The sequence below is a fragment of the Sturnira hondurensis genome, unplaced genomic scaffold, assembly GCF_014824575.4.
Source record: "Sturnira hondurensis isolate 20B ecotype Veracruz unplaced genomic scaffold, ASM1482457v3 Scaffold0006437, whole genome shotgun sequence".
Taxonomy (NCBI): domain Eukaryota; kingdom Metazoa; phylum Chordata; class Mammalia; order Chiroptera; family Phyllostomidae; genus Sturnira; species Sturnira hondurensis.
The window spans coordinates 1,674,069-1,697,362 of NW_028079068.1; the positions used below are offsets into that span (position 1 = coordinate 1,674,069).

Sequence of the window (23,294 nt, forward strand, 5' to 3'; positions counted from 1 at the left end):
TTCTAGTAATATTGCTAATGCTAAAAACCGTTTGGTCCCAACTCCTTCAGAATTGCTTCAGAGCTGGTTTATGCACCTCGTGAGAAAACTGGCCCCGTTTTACATGTAAATTGTGTAATCCAGTGAATTTATGTTTACACAAACGCTGATCAGTCGTTTGAGGAGCTCCTGGAAAGATCTTGGAAAGAGAAACATGTAAATGAAGCTCGTTTTCCAGGCCTTTCTTGGCAGCTCCTGGGCTGGCTGCACAGGCTTTGTCCACCCAGCCCTCCTCCTCCACGAGGTAGCCCTGCCCTGCTCCCCTGCCATGCAGTTCTGGGGTCTCTCTCAGTGATAGCACTCTGCCCCTCTGGCCTGGGGATGGCCTCCCCAGCCAGGTGTGGTCAATCATAGAATTGCATCTCCTTGGCAACAGTGACTGGTCCACGGGCGGACACGTGACCCAGTCAGACTCCTTTCATGGGATGTCTGCATGGGCGCTGGGGGCAAGGCTCTGTCTTCCTGGGAAGAAGAGTCTAGGGCTGTTGGTGGCCATCTTGCTCGCCCACGGCAAGAACTCTCTGCAGAAGCTGCTGACAGACCCAGCAGGGAATTAAGAGAAGCAGAGAGTATTGAGAAAGCACACAGGAAGTTTGCCTCCTGCTGCCTTCCTTGGATCCTCCAAGCTTAAGTTAGTTTGTACTTAAGTCCGTTTGAGTTGGGTTTCCATCACTGTCACCCCGAAGGCCTAATACGGTGGCCCCCTTTCCTTTTGGGATGTCCCTGTGCCTCTCCGGATGGACTTCCCTGAGGGGGTCTGGCTGCGGTGTGCACACGGGCACGACTGTATGGCGCTATCTCTTCCTGAGATGGGGGTTGGGGAGGGTGTTGCAAAACAACATGCACTGGAGCCTAGGAGGCTGGGTCCCGGGTCACCCAGCTCTGCCACTCGCTCGGGAAACTGTCATATGCAAACTCCATAAACACCCTTCACTTCAGCCTCCGTGGCCCTGCAATATGGGAGCACAACTGGGAACCTCTGCAGCTTGCTGCTGTAGCTTTAAATCCTTTCATTCCTAGGGATTGGAAATTAGGTCATTGTCTTTGGGTATTGAGTCTACTGTCTGTGGGGTGTGAAGGAACCTCCTGTCTCCGTGAAACCAGTCTGTGGGGGAGGGTGGAGGATGCTTCTTGCAGTGGTGACTGCTGTTTTGAGGGTGGGCTGAGTGCTCACTACCTACCAGGCCTCATTCTGAGTGCGGTGCTTGCATCACCTCATTTAATCCTCGTTAAAAAAGAAACATGCATGGGGTCGTTATTATACCCACTTTTCAGAACAGAACACTGAGACTTAGAGAGTTTACGTAAGTTCCCCGAGATGGGGATGATCCCAGTCTGGCAGCTCCCAGAGCCTGGGCCCCTGGCATTGGCTGCACTGTCCTCTTGCCTGCAGGTCCCTTCTCCCAGGCCGGCCTCCCCGGGACAGCCCTAGGGCTGCGTCCACGTGCGGGAGGGAAGAGCCAGGCTCCAGCTCTGTACGCAGCCTTTTAAAGGTGGGCATTCAAAGCTGCTTCCTGCCCAAGGGACTAGAACAACCGCATGAGCACACTGAGCAAGGTAAGTTCTTGCTTCCTCTAATTCGAATGTGTCTACAGTCACCTTTCGGGGCAAAAAATTCTCAGCCGGTTATTCATTTATATTTATATATGCACATAAGAATTTGCTTATACAGCCCCAAAGCACCCAGTTTGAACGGTATTCAAGAGAAAATGGAGACAAATCAGTGAAATATTATGCAGACAAAAATAACACTTGTTTGACTTGTTCAATTAGAGGTTTTGTAAAAGAAATGACCAGTCAGTTCAAGGAAAATAGTTCACAGTTGCCCTCTGGGAACTGAGGCAGGGCGGACGGCTGGCGTGAGTGGGGGGCTGCCTGGCTCTGTTCCAGAAGGCCCGCCCCATCTCGGGTGACTGAGTTCTAGAAGCTGTTCAGGGGGAGGCACCTGCACACCCATACGCAAGGGCATGCGGGGTGCACAGCTGAATGGAAAAGCACCTTGGGAAGTGGTCCACGCAGTTCTGCAAATGAATGGCAGTGTCTCTAGCCATTAGTTCATTCAACAACCATTTACTGGGCACATTCTCTGTGTCGGGGGCTGCGCTGGGCCCTGGACAAAGCTTGGAGGAAGGTATGTTAGCTCCCAGGGCACATGTCTGAAGCTGGCAGTTACCAGGGACCAGCGCTCTTTGCCTGTGTATCTCCTTCGTGTTCTAGCGGTTTACAAGGAGCGCACGTGGCGTTTGCCATAAGAAAAAGAAAAGAGGGATGAAAAGTATTTGTCACCGGACTGTCCCCACTGTGTCTGTCAGATGTCAGGGTGGAGGTTGGCAGTGATGCAGCTGTGGACACTTGCGTTCAAGGCCCTGTCACCTCAAGCAAACCACAGCCATCCCCAGCTGGTTTCTTTGGTAAAAGAGGCCGTGATGTGGGTCAGGTGAGAAACATGAGACTGCTTGATGTGCGGTCGAGTTTTAGGTGCAATAAACTCCCCATCGAAGTGAAGGGCCCCGCACCCTCTGGTAAGTGGGTCACACCTGCTGGGTCCACTTTCCAGAGGATGGAGAAGCTGGAGGAGGAGCATCCCCCCGGGAGACCAGGTGACATGCCAGCACCTGCCCCATGTTGGCAGGACTGCATCTGGGGACCCTGTTTCCGGGTAGAGACTGAGGGGTTGACAAGGGCTTCCAGCAACTGGGACAACTGGGAGACACCAGGCATCTGATAAATCCTTGCCTGAGGGGCAGTTTTCTCTCCCAGTAGGTAGAAGATGCTGAAAGGGTAACTTTTGTCCTGGCCTTAAGTCTCATCTAGACTTAGATGTGCAAGTGTCAGAAAGCTCAGTGGGGAAAGGTGGCCATTGCCTCCTGGAGCGCGCAGTTGTGTGTCTGAGTCCCTCAGCTTCCCCAAAGTGTAGCGAAAAGTCCGGTGCTGGGAGCACGTGGGCCTTTTGACTTTCATAGGCGCTGCCCCTGGGCTGGGCGGCCCGCATCCTGCTGTGGACAGATCATGGCCCCAGGAGTCCTGGGGATCTGGTCCTGCTTGACTCCTTGGGGCTCCATGCCATCCAGGCTGTCATTAGAGCAGGGGTGGCTTGAGAGAGCTGTGTGGCAGAACAGACTTGAGCCGCTAGGGACACTTCTGGAGGAGCTAGTGACAGAGTCAGAGGCCATTGGAGCCTGGGAGCTGCTTTCTCCCGACTCCCGGCTGTCACGCCCGGCAGGGTGTGGATGACCTGCACAGGGAAGCCTCCTAAGTTCATGCTGACCCTGAACTCACAGCCCCTCCAGAGGCTGATGGACCGAATGAACCCTTTCTTCGCCCTTTTCTGGGGTGCCTGGGGTCTGATTAGCATTGTTCTCCTGCTGTCTTCATACTGGTGGATCTCTTGTCCCTCGCTTCTGGGCTGGATTTCAGACCTCCCGCTCGGGGTTGTACGTCTCCACCATTCTGGCTTAAGTTTCCTATCTGCTGCCAGTCTGCATGTGGGCCCCAACTCAGTGTGCCCACCTGGGACTTTGTAAAATGTGAGTCCCATTGTACCACTCATTTATTTGAAACCCTTCAGTGGTTGGTCACCATCCAGCCCCTTGGGAGTTTCAGCACCACAAGCAACACCCTTCACACCTGGCCCCTGCCTTGCTCTGCGGCCTCTTCCCTCCCGAATCCCCCTTCGCCGATCACCCTGACTTACTGAAACCCTCCACCACTGCTCACCTCGGTGCCTTTGCACATGCTGTTCCCCTGGCTTCCTGGAACAGCACTCTTTTTTCTTCTTCTCTTGCCTCCTTAATTCTTAGACGTTCTGGGCTCATTGTGATGGCTTGTTTTTGTGCCTGCCTTCCCACTTGATTGTGAGTGTTTTCAACACAGGGCATTTATGTCTCATTTATCTTTGATGTCTGGCATTTGCGACTGTGTTGGGCATGCAGTGGAAGCTCCCTGGTGTTCATGGGATGTGCTGTAGTGCAGTTCCTGTCCCCATGTTGCTGGGCACAGGCCCGTCTCTCTCATGGGGACCACCGCAGTGCCTCACAGGGGGGCTCTCGGGCAAACTCAACTTGGTAAAACGGGAGCTGACCAGGTCGTCCCACTCCAGGGAAACTTCTCCACTGAAGCCACATGTGCAAACCTCTCGGCCTGTAGTAAGGGGCCCTGCCAGAGCTCACAGCCTCTCTCCCTGCCTCATTTCTCTCCACCAAGGTTCCCAAACTTTCTCAGTTCACTGCACGCTTAATGACCCAGGAATTTGTCGTCGCCTCCAAAGGCCAAAATAAGACCCTAACACTCTTATTTTTTTTTTACGCAATTAAGTCCAAACAACTTAGTAAGTATTCATGTTCTAACAACTTAGTGGACCTTTGGAAAAAGAATACACATAAATTGAAAGTCATTCCCCTGGTCACCATCAGATGTCGCTGTGTCCCCCCCACGAATATTTAAAGCATCCCAGGAAGCCCTTCGAATTCACCGTGGCACCCTGGGGTGCCTTGGCGCACAGTTTAGGAACCACAGACATCCATTGCTGTAAAAAGTTATTTGTGGCTCCCCAGACTGGCAGTCCTTTTCCAGCTTTGCACGTGATTTTCCCTCCAGGCTTCAACTCGTTCGTTTCGAAAAGGCCTCTGACAGGTCACACGTCCCCCCTCTCCCGTGGAGCATTCTTAGACCCCTTCCTCCCCCGCGTTTCCACGGCACTTTTCCATTCCTCTGTCGATCTGCACCTCACTCTTCTTTCTTTATTGACCGGCTCCTTACTGCCCTGCGAATTATTTGAGGACAGAGCCCTGCCTTATGTTTGTGTGTCTCTTCTACATTAGATGCCAGATTTCTTCAGGAAGAGAGACATGAGCGATACTTTTCTCGGAAGGGAGGGGTGGCCTCTCCCACTGCCGTCCACTCGGCGCTGTACCCAGAGCGAAGCCGAGACGCCTGTTGGGTGGGGGCCCGCGGCGCGCTCTTCCGGACGTGGCAGAAGCTGTCCTCTCTGTCTTTGTGCCATTGGAAGACATGGGCACGGGCCCTGTGATGAGCGTGGGAAAAGTCCTAAAGGGGGTGGGAGGGCACGCCCCTCCCAGAATGACCCGAGAACTGATGGCAGATAGAGCACTGCATTTGGAGTTAGACCTTCGGGACTCTGCGCCAGTCCCGTGGTGAGTCTCAGGGTCACAGTCGCGCCCCTGGTAGATTTCCCAGGGATGGGGGGTGGGGAGGAAAGCAGGTCTCTCCACCCTTCTTTAGGGACTTTCCCGGCTGCAGCTGGAAATATGCTTGGTCGTGAGTTTCTACGTGGTGAGAGTAAGGGATTAATGAGGATTCCGGTCTGATTTCACACAAACCAGCCCAGCGGAGCATCTTCAGCTGTGAAACACAGTGGTCCTCCAAGTCCTGGTGAGTTATCACTCTGTCAAGCGAAGTAAAGCTTTTTCTAGAACAGAGCTTGGGCGGGAAAGGAGGGAATTGGGCGGCCAGGGGGGAAAATGATCTGAAACAAACCCATAACGAAAAACCTGTCTACTCGATTGGATATACGTGCCCACTTAATTTATTCAGTTAATAAAACGTATTCCCCAGAGGGGGACAGGCAGAGAGGTAAGCTACAAACCAATCTGCCTGTGCAAATGCGGGTATACACATATCCCTCATAACGGTAAAAAGAGAGTAATTAAGAGATGTATTGAAGTGTACAGAAATCGTGAAGGACACCGGAGATTCCAATTCCGGTGACTGTCCTTGGCGCAAATTGAATTCAATAGGGAACAGATAAATAGAATATAAAGAAAAAAATGAATTCAGAACAGATGTTAGGCAAGCCATTTTTTTCACAGTAAGAAGCATAAACATGAAGAACAGCCTATAAGGCAAAGTTGTTGATGCAAACAGCATCGTGCCACTAAATAAACAGTTAGATGGCACCACGGGGGCAACCCGAGCATGGGTTCCCACACAGTTATGCCCAGGCGTGTGCGTTCTCAGGCCCTGGAACTGTGTGGGGGTGGGGGGGGAGGGAGGAGCGGGGTCCTAATCCATAGAATACATGTAAGACATATATTTGTGTGACAGTACATGGCAAAATCTCTTCTCCCCAAATGATATGTGAACGCAGAATATGAATTGACGGGCTTGACAAAAGCTGGAACCTGTCCTGAAAAGACAGGACAGCCAGGGAGGAGCTCCTGGCCACGGGGAAAAAGGCGCCATCCTGGGCCAGGTGGCCTTTCTTCATAGCCCCCGTGAGCAACTCTAACGAAAGGAGAATTGCACGGCAAAAGACTTCTGGACCCACTTGGGGTGACACAGGAGGCAGAGGAAGAAGCGTGAAAGCACACATCATAGTAATTTAGAGACAGAAGGAAGCTTCGAGAGGATGATTCTAGCCCAAGCCCCTCGTTTCACAGGTCGGAAAGCAGGTCCGAAGAGGGGAGGTGATAGTGTGGGTGCCCCCAGGACGGATGACATCATCTTAGAACTGACACGTTGCCAGAAGGAGACGGGAAAGGCCAGGGAAAGTCACCCTGCAGATTCTAGAAATGGTCATTCCCCGGGGTGCCGTCTGGGAGCGGAGGAGCCAGGACTGGAACCTCTGCTCCTTGGGCAGACTGCACCAGCAGAGGGTGAAGAGAGCTCCTTTCTCAGATCAGACCCGTGAGGTAGGCGGGAGTGCAGGTGTATTTTTTAAGGCAAGGATGATGGTTCTAGTCCCTTGGCTGGGAAAGGTGAGCTGAGACAGAACCCAGATCTGGCTCCTAATCCCGTACTCCTTCTGGCACCCTAGGCCAACCCCGAAAAGTACGGCTAGGGGAGAGGGCAGCCCCCAGGGAAAGAGGTATGGGGTAGGAGCAGCTCAGTAAAAATCCAATGTGTGACCCGAGTGAGTGGAGCCGGGCGAGCGGGTCATTGGAGCAGACCCTCCCTTCTCCTGTGGATCCCAAGGTGGCCTGACATGGTAGCAAATCCACTGTGCTTTTATGGGCTGACTACTGAACTTGACGGGGCACTGATGGGGAAAGAGTACAGACCCCTCATCCAATGCTTTGCTTTTAGGCTGACAGACTCCGCTCCCCCCAATTCCTTTCCTTACGTCCCAGGGAAATAATACTAATGACCAAGATCAGCAAAAACAAGACCTTCCTGTTGGAGGTTTTCTTGGGGATGCAGCTATCCTGTGTGATTCTTCTCATCATTCAACAACTATGTCCTGAGCATTCTTATATGTCAGGCCCTGGGAAAATCAGAGCAAAGAGGAGAAAGAGGTCCTGTCCTCCCAGAGTTTGCTTTCTAGCAGGAGGGCGGGACAATCAGCAATTAATGACGTGACCCATTGTCAGGGCCCATGTCCTGAGGAGTGTTAGGAGTGTCCAGGGACCAATAAGGGACAGTGGGACAGAAAGGTTTGGGGTGAGTAAGGAGAACCCACCTCTTACTAAACTGTCATTCTCTGATTAAAGAGACTTATGTCTGTGGATAAACTGAGGATCACGGATCAGCCTGGCCAAACTCGCAGGGTTGTTGGGTTAGTCACATTACGCATTAAAGGGACAAGACCACATAGCGGACTGGAAAACTCTTACGGATTGATAACATTGACTACGTAAGTGGCCCCAGGGAACAAAGACAGATGTCTCTCACAGTCATAAAAGCAGGATACGTAGCCCAATGAATTTGTGCACAGGTCCAGAAAGGCCCTTGAAAAAGATGTCCCGTGTAGCAATGTTTGCTGGGAGCCACTGGGTGTCACCTTCTAGGAGAGTGGGTGGGGATGCACTGTGCAGGGACAGGCAGTGACAGACTCAGTGGGGACAGAGACATGGTGGGTTTTCATGGCGCTCAATGAGCAACCCCAAGGAATAAAGTGAGATATGGCACTACTGTGGGCATGCGCCGAAGATAATGCGACGAAACAGGAATAGACAGTTTGCAAGAACATGTACCAAGAAATGCATGTTGAGTGCCATGGGGCGGTTGTTGGTTGGGGACAGGAAGCGGGATGCGAGAAAGTTGGGGTAAAAGGAGCAAAGAGACACGCGAGACGTGGCCATGCGTCCCCGGTGCTCCCTGGTACCACAGATGTACACGCACACACGTACACACATGCACACACACCTGGGAATGGAGGAAATGAGTAATTATTGGTTGCAACATCGGTCATGCACGATGGTGAAGTAAACTACTATTGTCAATGGTTTTCTTTTAAACGTGGAATTCTCTAAGGATGAGATGTTGCTGTGTATTGGATCAGTGTTTTCTCTCAAAGCCCCAAGAGACCCTCTGGAAAACAAACAAACAAAGTTCTGCCCTCAGATACTAAACTTCTCACTGGGCCGTCTCCCAAGCTCATTATTACATGAAAGGTTTCGGGTTATTATGCGAAGAGGCCTGTGTTTCTTTGATCAGCGCAGTGTTTTCAGCCTTTGACCGGGGGGACATCCCCCTTTTATTTTCCATGTAACGATGATTGTCGCTGGAGGTGGCCCAAAGGACCCACTGTGGGAAATGCCACACTACGTGGCTGAAGGCCGGGAGGCTGGAGGTTCCAGGTTCCGCATTCCAAGCCCAGCCCGGGCCTTAAATCCTCTCCTCCTAATGTGCGGGTCGCCTTAGAGGGCCTGGTTCCTGAGCCTCCTCGGACCCGCTGTCTCATCCATTTGACTGTGGCAAAGATGGGACTGTCTTTCCCTCTGTCCTGTTCAACTCTTCCCTGTGGCGGAACCACCATGCAGTCTCCAGAATGCAGAGCCAGGGTCAGTGATTAATGGTGACTCATCTCTGGTTCCTTGTAATCAATGAATTGTCCGATTCCGCTGTTGCAGGCCATGTCCTATGTAAAATGTTCTTTTTCTTTCCCTTATATATTTTTTATTTTTTAAAAATCTCTATGGAATCTATTGGGGTGACATTGGTTAATAAAATTACATAGGTGTCAGGGGTACAATTTTATAGTGTATCATCTGTATATTGTATTGTGTGCTCGTCACCCGAAGTCTAGTCTCCTTCCGCCATCAGCTCTCCCGCCCCTACCCTTTTCCACCTCCCCCACCCCCACCCCATTTTCCCTCTGGTCATCACCGCACTCTTGTCTGCGCCTATGAATTTATTTGTTTAGTCCCTTCACCTTCTTCACCCAGCACCTCCCCTCCCCTCCCCTCCCCTCCAACACTGTCAGTCTGTTTTCTGTATCTATGAGTCTGTTTCCTTATGTTTCTGATGATTCAAATCACTGTGATCACTCCCCCGGGCTATTAGAATGGTTGATTGTTTGCTTACAAATGTCCGCCCTTCCCCCTCTCCTTGTGACTCTGAGCTTCTGCACAACTGACTGCCTTCAAGTGCCCCACTTCCTTGCCACCGTTCCTTAGATCTGTCTCCTCTCCTGCCACTGCCAAGGTTGTCCTCCCTATCGGTGACCCAGATGTCAGACCTCCCTAGCACACCCTTGGCCTTTACTCTCCCCTTTTCTGTTCCAACCAAAGTCTTTAAGCTTTCTCCCCCACAGGCCACCTGCCATCTCTTTTGTTTGGGCGGCTATGGAGCTAGTTAGCCTCTCTCGGTGAGCGCACGCCCGGTGCAGAGACTGTGGGCACAAAAGGGAATTTAATAGGTCTCCTCCAGTAAATAAGCTGGGACACAGGCCTGCGATTCAGCTGAAAGACGGGGCTAAAGAAACACAGAGAAAGAAAGCTAATAAGTTGCAAATGGCAAGGACATGATTTTAACAAATCACTTGAGGTAAGATTCCCAGAGATGAAAAAGCTGGTGCCATGGAGAAGTGCAGGCCCAGAGAATGAGAAAGTAGAAGTGGACGAGTCCCAGACAGAGAAGACTCAATTTGTATGAGACAGAAAGGCCACCGTGACCTAGTGGGGGAAAAGGACCTCGGAGAGGGCTGAAAGCAGAATGGAAAAGCAAACAACATAAACTGTAAAGGCTTAGCAGAGAGTGAGGTAAGGCAAGAAGGGGCCCTGGGGCGGGGGGTGCTATTGGGAATTATTAAAACAAGCTGAATTCATGGTGCCATGTATATGTTTGTCAATAACGGGGTTTGTCTGGTAAAGAATGTGCACACTAGCTTATAGTAAACAGGAAGTTGGGGTAAGACCGCCGTGCATTCCAATCAGAAATGTGTGGTTCACGTGGACCAGTTGGGTTCCAGAGCACGAGAGGTTTAAACTTCTCCTGGAGTTCACTATCAAGGCTTGAAGTCAGGAAGCAATGGCTACTCAGCCACGGTCAAAGAGAACAGCAAAGCATGGCTATAAAATGTCCTCCAAATGTACAGTGGTATAGTCTCTACAGAAGCGTAGAATGGTGGGTCTTCAAACATGAAAATATAACTACCGTATGATTCAGCAATTCCACTTCCAGAGAATCCACTTCTCGTAGACCCGGGAGACCCATGAGGGCCGTGGGAGATTGGAACGCCCACGATCGCAGCAGTACTGTTTGCAGTAGCCAGAAGGCGAGAGGAGTGAATGAACAATATGTGGCATACATGAGCAGTCAAATAGTATTCATCCTTGAAAAGGAAGGAAATGCCAACACGGGCTCCAACATGGAGGCATTCCGAGGACACTGCGCCAAGTGAAATGAGCCAGGCACAGAAGGGCACATGCTGTCAGATGCGGCCAGACTCACAGAGACAGGAAGGAGGATGGAGGTTGCCAGGGGCTGGGGAAAGGAGGCATGGAGAGGGAGTGTTGAGTGGCCACTGCGCTTCAGGCTTTCCAGAGGAAGCGTTCTGGAGATGGCTGGGGATGCACAAAATGGGAATGTACTTAATGCCACTGAACTGCACACTTTATAAGTGCTGGAGAGGGTGTGGGGGAGAGGGAACCCCTGTGCACTGTTGGTGGGAATGCAGACTGGGGTAGCCACTGCGGAAAGCAGTATGGAGTTTCCTCAAACAATTAAAAACGGAACTGCCTTATGACCCAATGATTCCACTCCTGGGACTATATTCAAAGAAACCCAAAACACTAATTTGAAAGAATATACGCTCCTCTGTGTTCACTACAATAGCCAAGATTTGGAAGCAGTCCAAGTGCCCATTAGTAGACAAGTGGATAAAAAAAGCTGTGATACATTTATATAATGGAATATTACTCAGTGGTAAAAAAAGAAGAAGAAGGAGGAAATCTTGCCCTTTGTGACAGTGCGAATGGACCTGGAGAGCATTAAGCTGAGTGAGATACGCCAGTCAGATAACGACGAGTACCATGTGATCTCACTCATATGTGGAATCTAATGACCAAAGTGAACCACAGACAGAGAGCAGGCTGACCACTGTTGGTGAGGGGGTGCAAGGTCTGGGTGGGGGATTGAGTAAAAAAGAGAAAAAGAGAGAAAAAACTCATGGATACAGACAACAGTGTGGGATGACTTAAGGGAGAGGGCATGGGTGGGTAGAGGAGGGTTTAGGAAAATAAATGGTGGTGGACAAAGACTTGACTTGGGTGGGGAGCACACAGTACAGTGCACAGGCGATGTGTGGTGGAATCGTGCACCTGAAACCTGTATGATTTTGTTAACCAGTGTCACCCCAATCAATTCAGTGAAAATGAAAAAATGGTAGGGTGGTAAATTTGTGGTGTGTATTTTGTAGTTGTTGTATGTGTATGTTGTGTACATTTTACCATAATTTAAAAAAAGTATCCTCCAGCCAAATGTCCCTTATGCCATCCTGAACACCTGGATCTGATGGGGGGATGGGGGACCCGTCAGTCCCATAGCCATCATCCATAGAGTCCCTCTTGTTCGGTCCATCATTCTACCTACCCAGATAAAACTTTCATAGGTGTCCATTTGGGTTCTCATTGAGTGGTGCTCATTAACAAGTATGGATGAAGGAGGGCAGGACTTGGGATGCTAGGTGTCCAATCAGTGCTGGAGATAAAGCATCACAGTGGGCTCCCAGGCAAGGAGGACAGAGAGCTGAGGCTTCTTGCCCTTGGCATGTTCTGGGAGGCCAAACTCTGGCAGAGAAGTGTAGGAACTGGGGAAGCAGTTAAGAATGTTGAGGCTGAAGTCTTTGGAAAGATCCAGGGGCAATGTCAATTATAAGGCGCGTCCTGTGTTCTGTGGCAGTGAACCACAGAATGAACTTGGAGACTAGCAGACTAACCTTCAAAGGAAAGTGGAAGACTCGTTCACAAGTTGCCTCTCTGGTGGTGAACATGCCCCAGGCGCAGCATTAGCGATGGAGAGGCTGGCTCAGGGGGCGGGGTCTCCTGGGGAGGACCGGAATTTCCTTCCCCAGGAGGGGTCCTGATGTAGAAGGCAGTGATCTCAATCAATATGCATGATGACCACCTTCCCCGTAGCCTGGGTAGTATCAAGAAGTGCTGGTGGGATTCGGTGACAGGCCATCCACCAGCCATAGGCTCAGGGCAAAGGCTAGGAAGTTCCTCTTTCAGCAGAGGCCAAACTTTAGCATCGTATGCTAACAGTGTCTCCGTGGCGGCTAATGTGGAGGAGCCTGGAGGACATGTCAGAGAGTAAACAGGCCAGTCAGCTAAGAGCCTTACCCAGAGTGGAAAACTTGGTAGAGTAGCTTGCAGAATTCTTGCAGTTGGGGGGCAACAGCGGGGGGAAGTTGTCAGGAGCATGGTCTTGAGATGTGAAGAAAATCAAGGAACCTATTTCAGTAGTTAAGTTTATAACTACTAAAGTATGTGTTTCATGCCCAGACATCCTGGCATCAGAAACTTAGCGGTACCTGACTAGGAATTACTTGATATACACAGCCTTAGAAATGTTGCACGTAAGACCAGGAGTCAGTGGAATGTGTAGGAAACAACCCAGACTCTAAGAGAGATGAGTCCCGAGGAAGAAAGGAGAGGGTGGCCATTTAAAGATAAACTTGGGTTACTCCACACTGAGAAGAATGTCAGACGGATGTGTGATGATCTCTGACTTTTGTTTTTGGAAAATGTATGCGATGTATCTGCAGTTAATCTGGTTTGGACACTTAGACGCCTTTGCCTTTTGCCCAGTGTGAGCAACAAGATTGAAAACTGGTATTTTTTCATCATTCAAGAGTTCCAAGAACTTGTTCGGAACAAGTGTCTCTGCTCACAAAATAGTCATCGAAGAAGAACCGGTGCTCCGTGCGAACAGGGAGTTAGGTGCTTCTCTGGATTTGGTAATGATCTATTTTTTTTTAAGAATTGTGAAATGAAAGATGGTTTTCACTCTGCTCTTTGGAGAAAATAGGGATGTCATTTGCCTTCTCGATGAATTAGGCTTAGGAGCCGTAGAACGGGCCACACGTGTCCAGTGCTTGAGATGGTCCGTGCAGAGAGTTCTTGGCTGCAGAGAGACGCTCAGTGCCCCTGCGCGTTATCCGGACCGGCTTGCAGATGGGAGCACACCTTGGCCACGGGGATTCAGGACTGTGTTACATCACTCTACTTTGCATTTGGGTCGAACCACTTGGGTTTGTCGCGGGTATGATGCAATTAAATGTGGAATTTATTATTAGACGTAGAACTCTTATGCGATTGTAATTTGAGACATTCTGTTGTTTGGGAACACACCTGTGCTGGGCTGTCATTTGGGGGCAAAGAAGTCATTGCTGCCATATTTGAGCAACACCGATGGGAATGAGCTCCCGGCCAGCTCAAGCTTCATGTGCGGGTGGGTTTTGGAGACACACACCAAGGGAGGAAGAACGGAAAGTCTGGGGCGGACTTCCCAGCCTCCAAGGTGGCGCACTCTTCCCCGCCGGGTGCTCGCCCCGCACCTGTAGCCCCAGCCTGTTCCCAGAAGTCGAACACCCCACAGCACCCTCAGCCGCCATCTGTTCTGGCCCTGGTGGACCTTTTGTCCCCAGCTGAAAATGGGGACTGGGCCTGGTTTCTTGGCTTCACATCAAGCTCTCAGGCTTAGGAGTGAGTGTCTGCAGGTGAATTGTCCCCTGGGCCTATCGCCCTGAGGCCCTGCTGACACTTCTCAGGACCCAGAGTACCTTGCCACTGGGCCCTAATGTCCACAGGCAGGCCTTTTTGATTCCCACTTTACTGGACGTTTGATGCCCAGCGGGCACCTCTGTGGGCAGCTTTCTCCTGGACTGTCCACAGTGGGCAGTGTTTACTGGAATGGGGAGTGTCAGTGTCTTCCCCTTTAAATGCTGTGCTTTGCTCATCGGCTGGATCCGGCTCTGTCAGCACCCGCAGCCTGGTCAGTGTTGCCTGCCCCGCCCACCCCAGTGAATGGGGCCACTTCCAGTTTCCAGGTCGTGTCCTCCTACTGCCCAACCCCCTGGCCACCTCGCTGAGGCAGGATATCCGCGAGAATTACTTCGATGTTTATACTCCAGGCAAAAATCACAGAGATGTTTCACAAGGTCAACTAATCTATTTTGCTGAGCTTTTTAGCTTGAAAGTCTGGGATAAGGCTGGGAAAGGATTTTAATAACACTTCAACGCATGATTTGGAAGAAGGGGGCGGAAGGTGCTCTGGTGCAGCCGGCGCGGGCCTGGGTCCGCAGGCAGGCAGGTGTAGGAGGCCGCCTTCGGAGGAACAGTGTTTCGGCTTAGGTTTGACTACAGCTGCCAGGGGAGGGCTTTCTGCTGATTTTGTCAGAGGTTTATCAGAATCTTCAACCACAATGGGGCTCATACAAACGTTCCAGTGTGGACTGGTGGGGGTGAGTCATCAGTCTGGGTCCTTTTGTGTCAAACTGGAAAGGACTTCGGATGGCATCTGGCCTCTGGCTTTTCCAATTGCTCATTTTGACTCCCGAGTGGTTATGAAACCAATTTAATGGGGCGTGACTGGCTTGCCTTTGTTTTGTTTTGTTTTTCATGAAAGAATAGAATAGACTAGATCAGAGCGGCTCTTATGTAATATGTAAGATATTATTTTGTAAAACTTGTGTTTCAGGTCTGTGTGTGCGTGTACTGGATCACGAGGCAAAAATCTATTATTTACTGAAGCTCATAAGTAAACAAAGTGTCAAAGTCCCTGATCTGGTCCAAATGCCCTCATTTGACATCTGAGAAAACTGAGACTCTGAGGGGAGCTGCGATTGGCCTAATTCCATTAAGCTGAGGGGCAGAGAGAGAATTGGAGCTGGAACTTGAACCCCAGGCTTTTATTGTGAGTTGGCGTGCTCCGTTTGGTGTTTTTCTACCCAAACAAGAGGAATTCATATAGGCTCTTGATTTTGGCCATTACTAGTCGTTCAACTGTGCAGCAACCATCACTGACAGTTGTCATAAATTGAGGGTGGGGGAAAGGAAGTGGCGTGAAATGAAGGAAAAGGAAGAGGTCAGAAATTCAGAAAAACATGGACGAACTTCAGGAGGGCCTGGGAAGAAAGGTTGCCCTAAACTGTAAGTACAAACAGAAGCTTTGTAGTGACCTCGCATTTGGTGTAAGAGGCTGTGACAGGGACAGGCCAGGTGACGAGGGCACGAAAGGTTCATTCAGGGAAAATGGGACTCTAATCGAATCCCTCTGTCCCTCTTTGGTCTAAATTGCCTGTTCATCTGGGGACCGTTTTTCCTTTGATAACTCTACCCATTGGACTATGCATTTGGATTGGTGGTAATTGTCATCATATGTGTTCTGGCAAACAACTTTCTTCCTATTCTTATTTTTTTTTCTCTTCTTCCTATTCTTTAAGGCCTAAAAAAAATCAGCCCATCATGTCAGGGTGTTGTCTTTTATATAATAATGTGCCCCCCAAAAGGCAGTAAAAGTTTAATAAACATTCATTTTAAAATGTGCCCTTACAGGCCAACAGTGAGAATATTGATATTCAATCATTGCTTCTCGATCATTATAATGTGTAACGGCAGGTCTCATATTGTTGCGGTCCCAGAGCCACATTACTTGAACTGGTGCTTCTAAGCTTTGTTTTCAACAATTTCATGACAGATTCAACTTTTGTGAGGTTCAGGGACCCAAATATTGCCCCCAGTCGGGCCTCATGGAAATGTTAAGATAATTTAGGATTTCTGTGCCGAACTCCATAGTTTCAAGAATACTGTGTTCTCTCAGTGATCACAGTGTGTTTTAATTTTCATCAATTCCTCTTGAGACTGAGTTGCAACTTTTTAGGTCAGATACCTAGTAAACAAGCCTCTTTCTAAGGTACACACTCCACATCCGCAACAGGAACTTCAAGTTCAAGTCCTGGGCGTCAGTGTCTGGGAGGTCCTTCTGCCACTGTGGCTTCTGCCTGAGAGTTCTGCTGTTCTTCAACACGTGTGAGTCTGTTGAACTCGGTCCACTTTAAAAATGAGAACTGTCTCCCCACGTCCGCTGCCCAGCAAGAGTCTGAACACTTGTGGTTTCTTACACAAATCAACAGCGGTCCACACCAGTCCGTCCTCAGCTACATTTCCAAGTCCAGTGTGTTCAGCTGTCCTGTGTCTTCTAAGTCAAAGAGCAGTCATGTGACATTGGGACGCCACAGGCCGAGTCCTTCAGAGCCCTTTAATTCCCAGAGTTCTTGATCGGTGGCAAACCTCCCACACGCTGATGACGTGGCCATCAGACGACACTGAAGTAGACCATCTCCACGCAGCTCTTTAACCTCATCTAAATAGTACGAAAGGATGATGGTGAAGGGTGCTTCCGTGAGAAATTCTTACACCCTATTCTCTTCCAGAGCACGCACTTTCCCAAGGAGTCGCATGGTAGAGTCTGAGCTTTAAAAAAAAGAAACACTGAAACGACCTTATCTTTTCCATTGCTGATGCCACGTGCTTTTCCATGTGCGTCCCAAAGTTCTCAACTTCCTCACTGCCTGCAGACAAGGTGCTATTTGTTCATGCTGCTAGCTCATTAAATCGAAAACGGTGCTATAAACCTCCAGGTGGGGGGCATATGGGACACCTCTACCTCCTGTGGACATGAACTTTGCATCTAAGTGCCGGGTCCTTTATACTGAAGGCTGATTTGTTTGCTAAATTGATTTCTTCAGTACAGGGACCCCCAGTCCGCTGGGAGATAGATTGCTGCGGATTCGGATACTTGGGAAGATGTTCTCAGAACACTCTATTGCTGTTGGGTACAAGAAGGGGCTACATGTGTGATACCTGGAGAAGGGTACTCAGTGAGGCACTGGCGTGGGAACAGAGAGAGTAATGGAGAAGTCGGAAGTACATATAGGAAGTAATAAATGATAAGAGTGATACTTCGAGTCGGTTGGAAAAGGGTGTATTTATAGATAGAGCATCACCATCTGGAAAAAATAAGGGTGGATCCTTACTCCTACCCTTGCCCTCAAATAAATTCCTGATGTATCAAATATCCAAGTTTTTTTTATCTAAGAAATAAAAACCAGAAAAATGGAAGTTCAAAAAAAAATCCTTGGTGAAGAAAGCTTTTCCGAGTAAGATACACAATGAAATGGATTCAATTCCACAACACAAAAACAAATGTTTTCTGATTGGAAAAAAATGCTAAATAAAAATAAAAGAGAAATGATAAAGAGGAGAAAATATTTGCAATGCATATTAAATATAAAGGGTGATTTTCTTTCATATATGAAGAGCCTCTACAGATAAATTAGGAAAAAGTCAATAACCCAATGGAAAAGTAGCAAAGAATTCTTCAGAAAACAAAATACAGTGGATTTTAAACAAATGAAAATACGCTCAAACTGCCTCATAGTTAGAGAAATGCAGATTAAAACTACCATCAAGATTAAAGACTTAAGTGTAAGACTCAAAACCATTAAAAATCCTAGAAGGAAACGTAGGCAGTAAACATCTCAGACATTTTCATAGCAATGATGTTTTCTGATTTATCTCCTGGGGCACGGAAAACAAAAGACAAAATAAACAAATGGGATTACTTCAAACTAAACGTTTTTTCACAGCAAAGGAAACCATCAACAAAATGAAAAGCCAGCCCACTAAATGGGAGAACATACTCACCAATGATAATTGTGATAAGGGGTTAATATCCAAAATTTACAAAGAACTTATATAACTCAAGACCAAACAAATCCAGTTAATAAAATGGGCAAAGGTGTCTGAATAGACACTTCTCCTGAAAGGACTTACTGATGATGGCCAGTTGACATATAAAAAGATGTTCAGTGTCATTAATCATCAGAGAAATGCAAATTAAAACCACAATATGATACCACCTCACACGTTTCAGAATAGCTATCATCAGTAAATCAACAAACAAGTCTTGGTGAGGATATGGAACAAAGGGAGCCCTCGTTCGCTGCTGGTGGGAATGCAGACTGGAGAAGCCGCTCTGGAACACCATACGGAATTACCTAAAAAAATTAAACCTGAAACTGCCTTATGACCCAGGGATCCCACTTCTGAGAATATATCTGAAGAAACCCCAAAGGCTGTATGCATCCCTGTGTTCAATGCAGTAATTTTTTTTATAGTCATCAAGATTTGGAAGCAGCCCAACTGCCCATCAGTAGAAGAATGGATAAAAAAGCTGTGGTACATTTACACAAGGGAATACTACTTGGCCATAAAAATTATCCTCCGTGACAGCGTGGGTGGACCTGGAGAACATCACGCTAAGTGAAATCAGCTAGTCAGAGAAAGACAAGTGCCATGTGGTTTCACCCATATGTGGAATCTAATGAACAGAATAAACTAACCAATGAAATGGAAACAGATCCTAGATACAGAGAACAGACTGACAGCTGTCAGATGGAGGAGTGTTGGGCTGCCAGGTGAAAATGGTGAAGGGACTAAACAAACAAGTAAACCTCCCAGACACAGACAACAGGATGGTGATGACCAGAGGGTAAAGGGGGGGTCTAAAGGTGATGGAAGGAGACTTGACTTGGGGTGCTGAACACACAGTGCAACCTGCAGATGATATGGTACAGGATTGTATGCCTGAAACCTATAGAATTTATTAATCAACATGCCCCCAATAAATTCAATAAAAATAAGTAAAAATAAAAAATTACATTTCTTGTTAATAAAACAAATAAAAACTACCATCAAAAGGTAAAGGTTTATCATTGTGACCAGAGAGAACCCAGTGCTCTCATACACTCACTTATGGGAGTGTACATTAATATAACCCACAAAGAGAGCAATTCAGCAACGCTTATCAAAATAAAAATGTAGATAATGTTTGACCTCATAATTTTATTTCTAGGAATTTATCCTACAGACATACTGACACAAGAGAACAATAACGTATGTACAAGAATATTCATTACATTATTGTTTATAAAAATAAAAGCTGCTCACCAAGGGAGGACATATTTTTTTATTTAAAAAAAATTTTTAATGGTGGTGATGGTGATGATGTAGGTGATAGTGATGATGTTGGTGGTGGTGATAGTGGTGGTGATGGTGATGGCGATGATGGTGGTGGAGGTGATGGTGGTGGTGATGATGGTGGTGGTAGTGGGGAGGATGGTGGTGGTGGTGATGATGGTGATGGCGGTGATGATGGTGGTAGTGATGATGATGGTGGTGATGGCGATGATGGTGGTGGAGGTGATGATGGTGATGGCGGTGATGATGGTGGTGTGACAATGGTGGTGGTAGTGGTGGTGTGACAATGGTGGTGGTGTGACAATGGTGGTGGTGTGACGATGGTGGTGGTGGTAATGATGATGGTGGTGGTGATGGCGATGATGGTGGTGGAGGTGATGATGGCGATGGTGGTGATGATGGTGGTGATGATGGTGGTGTGATGGTGTGGTGGTGGTGATGGTGATGGTGATAGTGATGATGGTGGTAGTGATGATGGTGATGGTGATGATGGTGGTGGTCTAATAAACACTAATATTCTCAACCCCTCTTGACAGAAAGCTTCTCCTGCAATATCTTCCTCATAGCAGTTGAGTAGGAGGAAAAATGGGCAAGGAGCCAATTTCCAGTTTCGGGACCCAAACTAGGATGGAGTTGTTATGATAACCAGATAAGCACCAAACAGTCAGTGTAGTTGACTTTCAGGTCCACATTCCTTCCCATACAGTTATGTCCTGTCATCTAAACACACGATACACTTCTCTGGGGAAGCAACGACGCGGGACTTCACTTGCCAAATGGTGAATGATCCACTGTTTCAGCTTTTAAGAGGACCAATATGAGATAGATAATACTTTCTGGTGATAAATGTTGTCTAAAAATTAACACAGTTTAAACCAAATCATTTCCTAAAGGAAGGGTCTTTCATTGCACAAAGTCCATCCTTGACATTCCCGGTTGGTGAAACTGTTTTGCTAAAATTTAAGGTGTAACAAAAGAATTTTTAGGGCTAGAAAGGACCTTAAATATAGACTAAGTCAACACTTTTGTTTTATACTATTTTCTGAAATCATTTTTTAGTTTTCAATTATAGCTGACATGCAATATTGTATTAGTTTCAAGTGTACACCCTAATGAGTAGAGATTATATAATTTATTACTAAGTGATCATCCAGATAAATCTCATACCCATCTGATACCACACATAGTTATTAGAACATTATTGACTCTGTTCCCTCTGCTATACTTTATATCCCCATTCTGTAGCAGCCAATTGTACTTCTTAATCCCTTCACCTGTTTCACCCATCCTTCCAACTCTCCTCTCATCTGGCAACTATCAAAATGTTCTCTGTATTTATGAGTCTGTTTCTGTTCTGCTTGTTTATTTATTTTGTTTTTTAGATTCAGTTGTTGATATCTATATGTTTATTGCCACTTTATTGTTCATATGTTTTCCCTTCTTTTTAACATTTCATGTAATACTGGTTTGGTGGTGATGAACTCTTTTAGCTTTTTCTTGTCTGGGAAGTTCTTTATATGCCTTTCGATTCTAATTGATAGCTTTGCTGGGTAGAGTGGTAGGTTCTTGCTTCCCATCAGTTTCAATATTTCTTGCCACTCCTTCTGGCCTCCAAAGTTTCTGTTGAGAAATCAGCTAGAAGTCTTATGTGAACTCCCTTGTAGGTAACTAACTGCTTTTGTCTTGATGCTTTTAAGATCCCCTCTTTGTATTTAACTTTTTTATGATGTGTCTTGATGTGGGCCTCTTTGGGTTCATCTTGTTTGGGACTCTCTGCACATCCCGGACTTGTGTGTCTATGTCCTTCACCAGGTTAGGAAAGTTTTCTGCCATTGTTTTTTCAAAGAGGTTTTCAGTTTCTTGTGTTCTCTCTTTTCCTTCCAGCACCCCCATGATGTGAATGTCGGTGCACTTGAAGTTGTCCCAGAGGCTCCCTACACTACCTTCATTTTTGTGGATTCTTTTTCTCTTTTGCTGTTCTAATTGGATATTCTTTACTTTCTTGTATCCCAGATTGCTGATTTGATTCTCAGTTTAATTTACCTTACTGTTGATTCCCTATCACTTATTCTTCATTTCAATTAGTGGATCCTTCATTTATGACTGGTTTATGTTTATGATTTCTGCGTCCTTTTCATGCTGTTGAACTTCTCACTAAGTTCCTTGAAGTTCTCACAAGTTCCTTGAACATTCTTATAACCATTGCTTTAAACTCTGTATCTATGGTAGTTTTCTTGCCTTCATTTCCTTTAGTTCTTTTTCTGGAGATTTTTCCTGTTTTTTTTTTTTTTTAAACCTGTTTCTTTGTCTCCACATTTTGGCTGCTTCCCCATGTTTGTTTCTGTGTATTAGGTAGAGCCGCTACATCTCCTGGACTTGGTAGAGTGGCCTAATGTAGTAGGTGTCCTGTAGGTCCCAGCGGTGCCACCTCTCCAGTCACCCAAACAGGGCACTCCAGGTGCCCCTCTGTGAGGACTGTGTGCACCGTCCTGCTGTAGTCAAGCCTTGATTGTTATTGGTGTCACTGGGAGGGATTGACCCCCAGGCTGATGGGCTCTGAGGACTGACTTGACTACAGTGGAGGAACTGCTGTACGTGAGTTGACTCTACGGAGCAGGACTTGCTTCACTGGGGCTGTGGTGCTCACCAGGTCTGCCCCTTGAGTGTGTTGCTCATGGAGGTGGTAGGATTGTATTCCGGTGTGGTCTGATGCTGTCCACTGGGCACACTGGTTTTGGGACCTCCTGGGAGGTACAAAGTCAGCTACTGGCTGTGTCCTGCCTGGGACCACTGGCATGAGCTACAAGAGATCTCCACATGGCTGCTACTTGTGCTGGGCTTGGAGGTGCCCACGTGAGAACAAGCTGTAAACAGAGGCCAGCTGTCGTTAATGCTGGGCCTAGGGCCACTTAGCAAGAGGTACAGGGTATGCAGAGGTCAGATGCTGTTTGAGAGATTTTTAGGAAAGTCCAAAGCATGAGGCAAGAGAGGCCATTTGTATGTAAAAGCCACTGGAGGGAGCTTGAGTGGGCCTGCAAATCAGGTGGAGTGGGGTCTCAGGGAGTCACCAGGGGCAGGGTGAACAGTGTGAGCCAGGTTGATGGTAACTCAGATATGGCACCCACCTGCCAGCTCTGTGAGGATAATGGGGGTCTCTGGAAAGGAATAAAGGTCTCAGCCAGCACTTTCATCTAGCAGAAAGGTGCACCGCCCCCACCCCCTAGCTTTTGCCCTGATGCCAGACAATTCAATTCCTCTCTGTAGGTCTCTGGTGCCTTGCTACCTGCTGCCCCAGAATTGGAGCTCAGACAGACTGAGTCTGAGTAAGTCCATGGGCAGGGCCTTCAAGAGGAACCGCCTGGGACTCCAGAAGCCCTCTGTCTCCCTCAGCCAGAAGATATGGGGGGCATCTTTTCCTGGTTCTAGAACCCTGGGCTGGGAGGCCTGGTGTAAGGTTGGGACCCGTCACTCCTCAGGGGGGACCTCTGAAGCCAAGATCTTCCTCCCATTTTTTTATCCACCACACGCGGGTGTGGGACCAGCCAGTTCCATGTGTCCGCCCCTCCTGCCAATCTCTATGTGGTTGTTCTTTAAATCCCTAGTTGTAGGATTTCTATTCAGCTAGATGTGAGGTGGCTCTGAATGATGGTGGTTTTGTAGTTTAACTGCAGTTTTGATGCGGTTGTGGGAAGATTCAAGTACCGCATTTACCCATGCCACCATCTTGACCGGAAGGAGTTGGCCCTTCTGTTTTAAGAGGTGAGCGTGCTGAGTGTCATCTAGATTACAGAGCTCAAACAAGGCTCCACCCCTCCACCAGGCTGCTGCCAAATCCAGGAGTGGACACACTTCAGAGGAAGTCAGCATTTTATGGCTTATCTTTTTTTTTCTAAAGCCGAAAAAGGTCATAGCTGTGTATGAAGACATTATGCTATCGCCTTTCTTTTTTCTTCTTTCCTTCTCACCAAAGCTGGGAACAAAGAGTGGAGATAATGCTGCAATTTCTAGTTCTACAACCTCGTTTGAAACCAT

At 47.9% G+C, this 23,294-nt stretch overlaps 1 protein-coding gene and 1 long non-coding RNA gene across 2 annotated transcripts in view; one reads left to right on the top strand and one right to left on the bottom strand.

The window, feature by feature from the left end:
• The window catches only part of TBXAS1 (thromboxane A synthase 1), a 139,277-nt gene that overhangs the window by 84,004 nt on the left and 31,979 nt on the right, over window positions 1–23,294 (bottom strand). The gene's annotated exons all lie outside the window — the stretch shown is intronic.
• LOC118989085 (uncharacterized) overlaps window positions 8,507–23,294 on the top strand; it is an 84,814-nt gene continuing 70,026 nt past the window's right edge. The window contains exon 1 of the long non-coding RNA XR_005066947.1: window positions 8,507–8,780. This is a non-coding gene — a long non-coding RNA (uncharacterized LOC118989085). The remainder of the gene's footprint in view (window positions 8,781–23,294) is intronic.